Source organism: Apium graveolens, chromosome 4 (assembly GCF_009905375.1).
Source record: "Apium graveolens cultivar Ventura chromosome 4, ASM990537v1, whole genome shotgun sequence".
Lineage (NCBI taxonomy): Eukaryota > Viridiplantae > Streptophyta > Magnoliopsida > Apiales > Apiaceae > Apium > Apium graveolens.
The window spans coordinates 34,436,618-34,445,049 of NC_133650.1; positions in this window are offsets into that span (position 1 = coordinate 34,436,618).

Here is an 8,432-nt window from a genome sequence, read left to right on the forward strand (position 1 = left end):
AATATTTCAAAGATTGAATCTATTCAAGTATTATCTTGTAGTCTCATCTATGTGATGAACTTTTGAACTAATTATAACTTGAACGGTGGTAGTTCAAGTAGTATTTGGAAAAGATATAAGTATATTGGGGTATCTTGTAACTTCGTCTTTTAAACTAATATCTAATTAATAATTGTCTTATGAATGACAAAGATTTTCAGAAAAACGTTGAGACAGGGTTAAATATATGAGATCACCTTACAACGATATTTTTTTTATACAGTTATACACTGGGACTTTGTGTATATTATGCATGGAAGAGGACTTCCAATATTTTGTAAAGTATATATGTATATATATATACTTAATATTTTGCGACTTCATCGCATTAAGATATCAACTTGGTTCATTTCTTTTGACCAAGACTTTCATGAGTATTATGAGTAGGCTCATATATTGTTAATCATTATACATATTATTTTGGTGGGCTGGCTGCTCACCCTTGCTTTCTTCTTTCATCACACAACATCAGATAGATAAGATGAACAGGACCAAGCTCCCGATTCGCAAGCGATTAGGAGACGTTCCGCAGTTTTCTTGAAGCGTTGATGCCGCCATAGCTGAGGTAGGAGCTACCAATAGGCTAGGCTTTCAACTTTTGATGTACCAGATTTATGTATAATTATGAATTGTAATAATGGAAAAGAAAATGTAAATTTATTCAGAAAACCTTTTAAGGTGTATTGGCAGATAATTGTGGAATAAAATGACTTGTGATTATTTCTGGATATTCATCTCTGAGACTATAACTTGTGGTGTGTGTGTTATTGTGGGGTCACAGTACAGAGTAGTTGATTGTGTATTAAGATTGGGTGTTATTAAGGGAAATGGAACTCGTGACAACCCGGATCCCCGACCCCGGATTTGGGGGTGTTACAGAAGTGGTATCAGAGCCAACCCACATCTTTTCTGTTCATCTTGTTAGTTGTTGTGATCTTTAAACTCTTTGTACTGTAAGAGCTTTCTCTGATACCCGTTGTTATTCCCAAACAATCTAATAAAAAATTACAGAAGGGGGATTGAATGTAATTCTGGCTACTTTTCTAAATTTTAAGAACTGTTCTACTATGAATATATAACTGTGTTTGTTTTAGCTAAATTGTGGAATGAAAGTATCAAAGAAATCAAACAAAAAGTAATCAAATACAAGTATTTAAAAACTTTCTGGTGGATTGAACTTTTCCACCAGAGATATATATTAATTTGAGAAATGCATGATGCAAAGTTTGCACACAGCTGCTTACAAGTTGAACTTACAAGAACATATAAATTCTTTACATATATGGCCTTTTCTATTTCTCTGGTAATTTCTTACTAACTTGGATTCCGTTCTACTTGCTACCCTTAGTTTATATATCACCAAGTTACATGATAAAAAGATAAACAAATAAGACAAACTGTTTCTAGTCTAATTTCACGCTTCTTCATTTCTCCATCCAGTATCTTTGAATATCTTCAGTTTAGCATGGAAATGGAAATGCTTCTTTGTTCTCTAAAACCTGTAAATAGGCTGCCACATTCCATTTGCATACAATCAACGCATGTGACTGTCAAGTCACTATCAACTGCTCTTTTGAATTTTTTCATCCTTTGAAACTCTGTGAGATCATTCGTTGAGACTATGTCGGATCACCCGTTGAGAAACTGGTCAAACATCTGTTAAAGCTTTAGTTGATCATCCTTTGAAGCTTTAGTTGATCATCCATTGAAGCCTTGTGGAACATCCGTTGAGACTATCTTCATAGCAGTTAACTCCATTTCATTTATACAAGATTACAAGGCATCTAATATTTACAATTGGCCAACCTATCTTGCATATCAATCTAGTAGTCAACATAACTTAAAACATTCTACAACATCTAGTTCTCTAAGGCATTACAATATGCAGAAATGTGCTACTAAACTTATTATTACATATGCTACCCTTTCAACGAATATTAAAGTGATCATCTATTAAAAGCTACAAAATCACTAAATTAAATCTACTATGGTGTTTTGTTTAACTTATCATCAAGTACACAACATATTCCTAAAAATCCTGTAAAAAGGAATTGATTGATATTGGTTTGAAATACGGAGGGTTCACAGTTCGAGCTCGCCGGAAAACCTTAAGTTCGTCGGAGTTCATGGCCGTGTTGGCCGGACTTTTGATTCTGTCAAGTTTTTGTCGATGTTATGTGCTTAATCAGACCGCTGGAGTGAATTAGCTATGAACTCGATCGAAAACTGAACCAAAAAAAAAGTCATTTTGGCTGAGAATGGGGCTCGCCGGAGTCCGGTCAAACACCGCCGGAATCTGGGCTAATTCCAGATACCGACCGGTGTTCAACCCAGACCCGGTTGTGTTCCCAGCAACCCGGTTATAAAACTCGGGTTTGATCTTCAATTTTTCAATTTCATTTCTGAAACTTGTTTCTGTGATTTTCTTTTTTAAAATAATTCAAAAATTCATTATTTAATTTCTAAAATTTATTTTTAATTCCAAAAATTCATTATGATTATTTAAGAAATTCAGAAATAAATATGAATTATTTAATTATAGTTATTAATTAATTATTTAATTGTTCAATTAATTTAAATTAATTGATTAATTAATTTAATTATTTATTAAACAATTTTAATTGGATTTAACTATTTCTTTTGATTTAAAACTTCCAAAAAAAAAATTTAGCAAAAAAAATAAAAATTCCAAAATATAGTTTTGAGCTTTGAAATATTTTCCTAAATTTTGTTTAATACTCGATAATTATTTATACATGATTTTTAAAGCCATTTTCGGGTATTAGAACCTTGGTATTTATTTATAAAATGATGTTTTTACTAGTTTCAATCCGAAAAATATTCAAAAATTCGTATTAAATGCCATAAAAATCATTTTAACCCCGAACCTTCTTTGAAAAATTAATTTTATTGAATACCTTACATGCTATATGCTATGTGCTATCTGATTGATGTGTTCTATGCCTATGTGTTCATTATTTGACTATTTTAGTCATAACTTTCAATCCGTATGTCAGATTTGGGTGAAACGAAGGGTAGATAGAAGCTTGTAACATTTATGTGACGATTAGAGTCGTATGTGACTAAGTATTGATAGATATTTATGATGTCTAGCAGAGGAAGTGAGGCGTAGAAAAGGAAAACAAGTGGTTAGTGAATATAATCTATAGACGAGTACAAGTGAAGTTAAAGATCATTTGTGATAAGGTAAGTATACCCTAACTTTCTTGAGATATGATGAAAGTATTCCGAATAGTTCTTGTTTTATATTGAAAGTGCTTTGAATTACATAACCCTAAACCCTGATCACATAATTTGACACTTGAACTGTAAGCCTTATTCATTATGAACCATTGATTGTTCAATTCCCAGATATTAAACCACATAAATACGATACTACTCCACAAATACATCTGCGCTATATACCAAAAAATAAAACAAAACTGCTTGAACATACAGTAACTCATATATTCTACAATACCTTGTAACATCAAAGAACTAAACCTTGTATAACCATTAAACCATTGTTCATCTATTACATGATTCTTCTACAGGCTTGAAGCCATTCTTTATACTTACCTTGATATACCTTTATGATACACATGAATTGCATTATGCTTTCAGACAAATGTCTTATCAATGTTGATTATGATCTTGTTTTATTAAATTACATTGTTTATCATATTGAATTTTTATAGAGTTGGATGCTTTTCTAAATATGGACCAGATTCATGGTCAGACCAGATTCGTGATCATATTAGGCCAACGTGTGCCTTGGATCCAGTATATAGAGCAGAGCTGTGTGCCTTTCTCGTGATTAGTGCGTGAAAGGTTAGCAACCTAACCTTGGTTTTTAAAATTAAAAGTGAATATCCAATTCTATTAATTGCTTAACAAGAAACTTGATTCCTATTAATCATTTCATTTGATCATTGTTTAACCTTAATTGTTGTCATTGTAACTTGCTGAGCTAGTTAGCTCACTCTTTTGAATCTATTTATGTTCTTTTCTAGTTAAGAAGGAAATTGTTTGTAGTGAGGATCCCCAAACCAGTGTGCGAGCTAGGATTCCAGGCTGAGTTGGATCGAGCGAGCATGAGATTTATGCTTTAGTTTTGAGTTTTTCAAGTTTATAAGAATGTTTTATTATTAGTTGTATGTTTAGCTAGTTGGGATTTGGTACGTTGTAATGTAAACTAAGGTTGTGTCTTATTTAATACTTGAAACTTTTGCGATCCATGGTTGAGTAGTGTAGGGTCAATACATTGATTATTTCATATACAAGTTTATATTATGTATGTGTGTGTTGTATAATTCAAACTTCTAACCCGGTTTAGAGGGCATTATAGGTTTGGTATCAGAGCTACAAGTTATAAGTCACTGAAACAAGCCTAGATTGTCGGGTTTGGGTAGAGGGTTAGGATTAAGAATGAGCGATAGAAAGATAGGACGTCGAGAGGTTGAGTGCGACTGTGTATTAAGTTTTTGGTATGATTCGTATTGCGATTTGAGATTCTTATCTTGCTGTGTTAATTTTCAGATAGCAGCAATGACAGATCCTATTATACCTATAACATCTGATCATTCAAAGCCTTTTGTTCGTGGACCACCATCTCCACCCAAATTTGATCCATATTTTGTTCTTCCACCGGTATTAGCTTTGTTACCTCATGTTTTGGAAACTTCATCTCTTCGAGCTATTCCACCACCCCCTGTTGTGAAACCACCTATTCGAGGACCCCCATCGGCTGATTATGTATCTACCGGACATTCAGCTGCGAGTGCATCTTTTCGATTTACCCCACGCCATGTTCCATATCATGTGTTTGAGGCCTATTTAATGGAGCGACATACCTTGTTGGGGAAGATTCGAAATCTACAGCATATCATGAGTATCAGAGGTGTTAGGAGATGAGAGGGAGCTTAGATACAAGATTCATGTGTTCCGAAGGGTAGCTGCTGCCATGTCACATGGAACCACTTGTGAGTATGCCACCCTTAATTATCTTGTGAAGTGGGCTATATAGGTTTTTGAGAAGCTTCAGAAGATTGGAGATCTAGAGTTTTCTTGGAGCCAAATGATGGTGTTTTGACAGATGTCATATGAATAGTTATGTTGCGGTGTGATATCAGCATACTTTTGTTGTGTTATGTAGAATAAACTTGTTGACTATTGGGTAGACCTGTTGTACTTTACGATATCAAAAATGACGATGAAAGTGTCATGGGTAGTACTAGATGGCAGTATTGGAGTGGAGTTATGAATAAGATAGTATGCAACGATAACTGAAGTTATCGACTAATGATTGTAAAATGGACCCTATAAGGGGTATAAGATATATTGAAGTGGATTGAATCTTATGTGATTGTTTCCTTAATTTTGTACATTGTTATAGTTGAGGAGGACAACAACCAACCCATATAGTAATGACGACCAGATGTGCGATTTTTAAAATTTTAAACAAGTTTTTGAACGAGATTTTCTTAACAAAATTTCTAAAAGTTCTTTAAACAAAATAAGTTTTAAAAATTGGTTGTCAAATTACTACTTGAGTTTCTTGTTTGTTATAAGAATCGAATTATCTGGAAGAATACTTATTCTGAACATAGAATTGTTAATTTATAGGGCGAAGTGGACCCGCTATTACGGAGAAGTTTCAAATTTTCCCGAAAAAGGAGTGCAAATCTTGTTTGATAGTATTAACAACAGAATCAACATGCGGAGACATTATTTATCCATTTCCTGAGACTGTTAAAGTTTAAGGAATTCGTTGATTTAAAAGAAGTCTGAGTATGATCGAAGAGGATTGAGAAAATTTCCAGACTTTTCTAAAGGAAGAATATTATTATTAGAAAAAAAGTAAATATGTTGGATGATCAATGGTTATTCTAAATGACATAAATGAAATTTGAAGTTATGATTGTAAATCCCGTAATAACGCAATAATGGTTGAATTATTAAAATATTGAACGTGGAGGAACGACGCTAAAGATACAGGACTTAATAAGTAGGAATTTATTATAGTGATCAATTTATAAAGGTATTTCAGAGGACTTTCTAAAGTTATTATATGACTTGGATTGGAATCTATTGAACGAACGAGCTCTGAAGGTATACATAAGTGAAATGTGGATGGCGACCAATGGTATCATTCTTTTCTATAATACTAAAGTGTATAGTCTTCTTGATTCTTGAATAAGTATGAATATCTTTCATTAATAAGTTCTATGAGGCAATAAGAAAATGAATATTTTTATATTCCTTTCAAAATTATTTTACCCTCAAGTTTTGCTTTCTGATTGAGACAAGTAGTGTTATGGTGTGACGCTTTATCGGAATAACGAAGAGTCTGGTGGGACGCCACCTAATCATGTGTTGTATGCCATATAGTATGAAAGACTAGCCATTTTAAGTACCAATATGGTTGTCTCATTCATATCCAAATCATTACTCATTCTCTCTTTTTCAACTATAAATTTATTGACTTATGGATCTTTCTGATTATTTTTTTGCACTGTTGTTCTTTACAAATTTTTCCCAAACAAAAATCAATCTACCAGGAATCAAGCAGGAAAGGTTCCAGCAATTGGGTTTACATCTTTTAAGTATGCGAAACCAGGGCATTTAGCAAAGGATTGTAAAATACCAGCCCCAGTCATTAATGCGCTGAGAATCATGGGATCTACTCCAATAGTGAATAAGCCTCCAAGAGCGAGAGTTTATGATATGTCTGAGAAAGATGCTATTCAGGATACAGATGTGATGGCAAGTATGCTTACTGTGAATTCTGTATATGCTAAAGTATTAGTATATTCGGAATCAACTCGATCATTTATTTCTCAAGATTTTTTTGATAAGTTGAATTGTAACGACTGGAAATTTTCGTGAATTAATTATGCGAGTAAAGTGTAATTATGTGAATTATGTGTTATTATGTGAGAATGGAAATATTTAAATAAATATTATATTCCAGTTTGATGAGTCAGCTGGTATAAAGAGAATGATTGTGAAGCGTAGTTGAAAACGCTCAGCGTCGGGCCGTTAGTCAGGACGCGACCCGTTACGCGAATAATGAATATTAGTAAAAAGGAAAATTTGTTGTAAATATGTTGTGAACTTGATGATTTCATTAACAAAACACCTTAGTAGATTCAACTTAGTGTATTATGTAGCACTCGACGGATAAGCAAATATAGTCCCGACGGATGACTCAATACAGTCCCGACGGATGACTCAATACAGTCCCGACGGATGATGATTTGACATCCATCGAGTGAGTAGCTTATGTAACAATAAGTCATGTAGCACATTTTTGCAAATACCTTTGTATAGATTCTGTAGTAGCATATAAGTCATGTTGACTTTAATTAGATATGAAGAATAGGTTGATTAATTGTACATAGATGATGTCTTGTAATTCTGCATAAATGAAATGAAGTCAAGTGCCAAATAGCTACCCGACAGATTATCAACAAAGCTACCCGACGGATGATCAACAAGGCAACCCGATGGATGATCATGTACCCGATGGATAATCAATTCAAACATTTGTTGACAGTGACAACACAGTCACATGCATCGAGTGTTTGCAAAAGGAATGTGGAAGCCTATTGAACTGGGTTTTTGAGAACAAAGAAGCATTGCCATTTCCATGCTATTTTGAAGATATTCAAAGATGCTAGAATAGAGTAGTGAAGCAGCATAGTATTAGACTTGATGGGTTTTGTTTTATTATCTAGTCTTATTACTGTGTAATCTTGGTGATATATAAACCGAGAGTAGCAAATAGAACAACAATAAGACTAAGCAATACATGTTCTCATAGAAACAATTGTAAGCTGTATCCTTAGCATTTCTCTGAAAGTTTAGTTGTTCATATCTGTAAGCAGCTGTGAGCTATTCAAGCTTCATAGGGTTCTCTTGATATATATATATATATATATATATATATCTAGTGGATACATTCAAATCCACCAGAAAGTTTTAAAGAATTGTGTTTTTATTACTTTGTGTTTTGATTCATATTTAACTTGTCATTCCGCACTTTGCAAATCAAAACACTGACATATATATTTTAAGTTAGAACATTTTATAATTCAGAAAAAGTTTCAAGAATTCCATTCAACCCCCCTTCTGTAGTTCTTGTTGCATTGTTAGGGACTAACAATTGGTATCAGAGCAAGCTCTTGAAGAACAAAGAGTTTAAAGATCACAACAAACAACAAGATGAACAAGAAGGATGTTGGAGTGAAGATTCCTTTTCTGGACAAAGATAATTACCATCACTGGAAGGTAAAGATGCATCTTCATTTACTTTTTCAAGATGAGGCCTATGTGGATTGCATAGAGAGAGGCCATCATGTTCCAATGAGAGCTGCAACTGGAAATGAGCC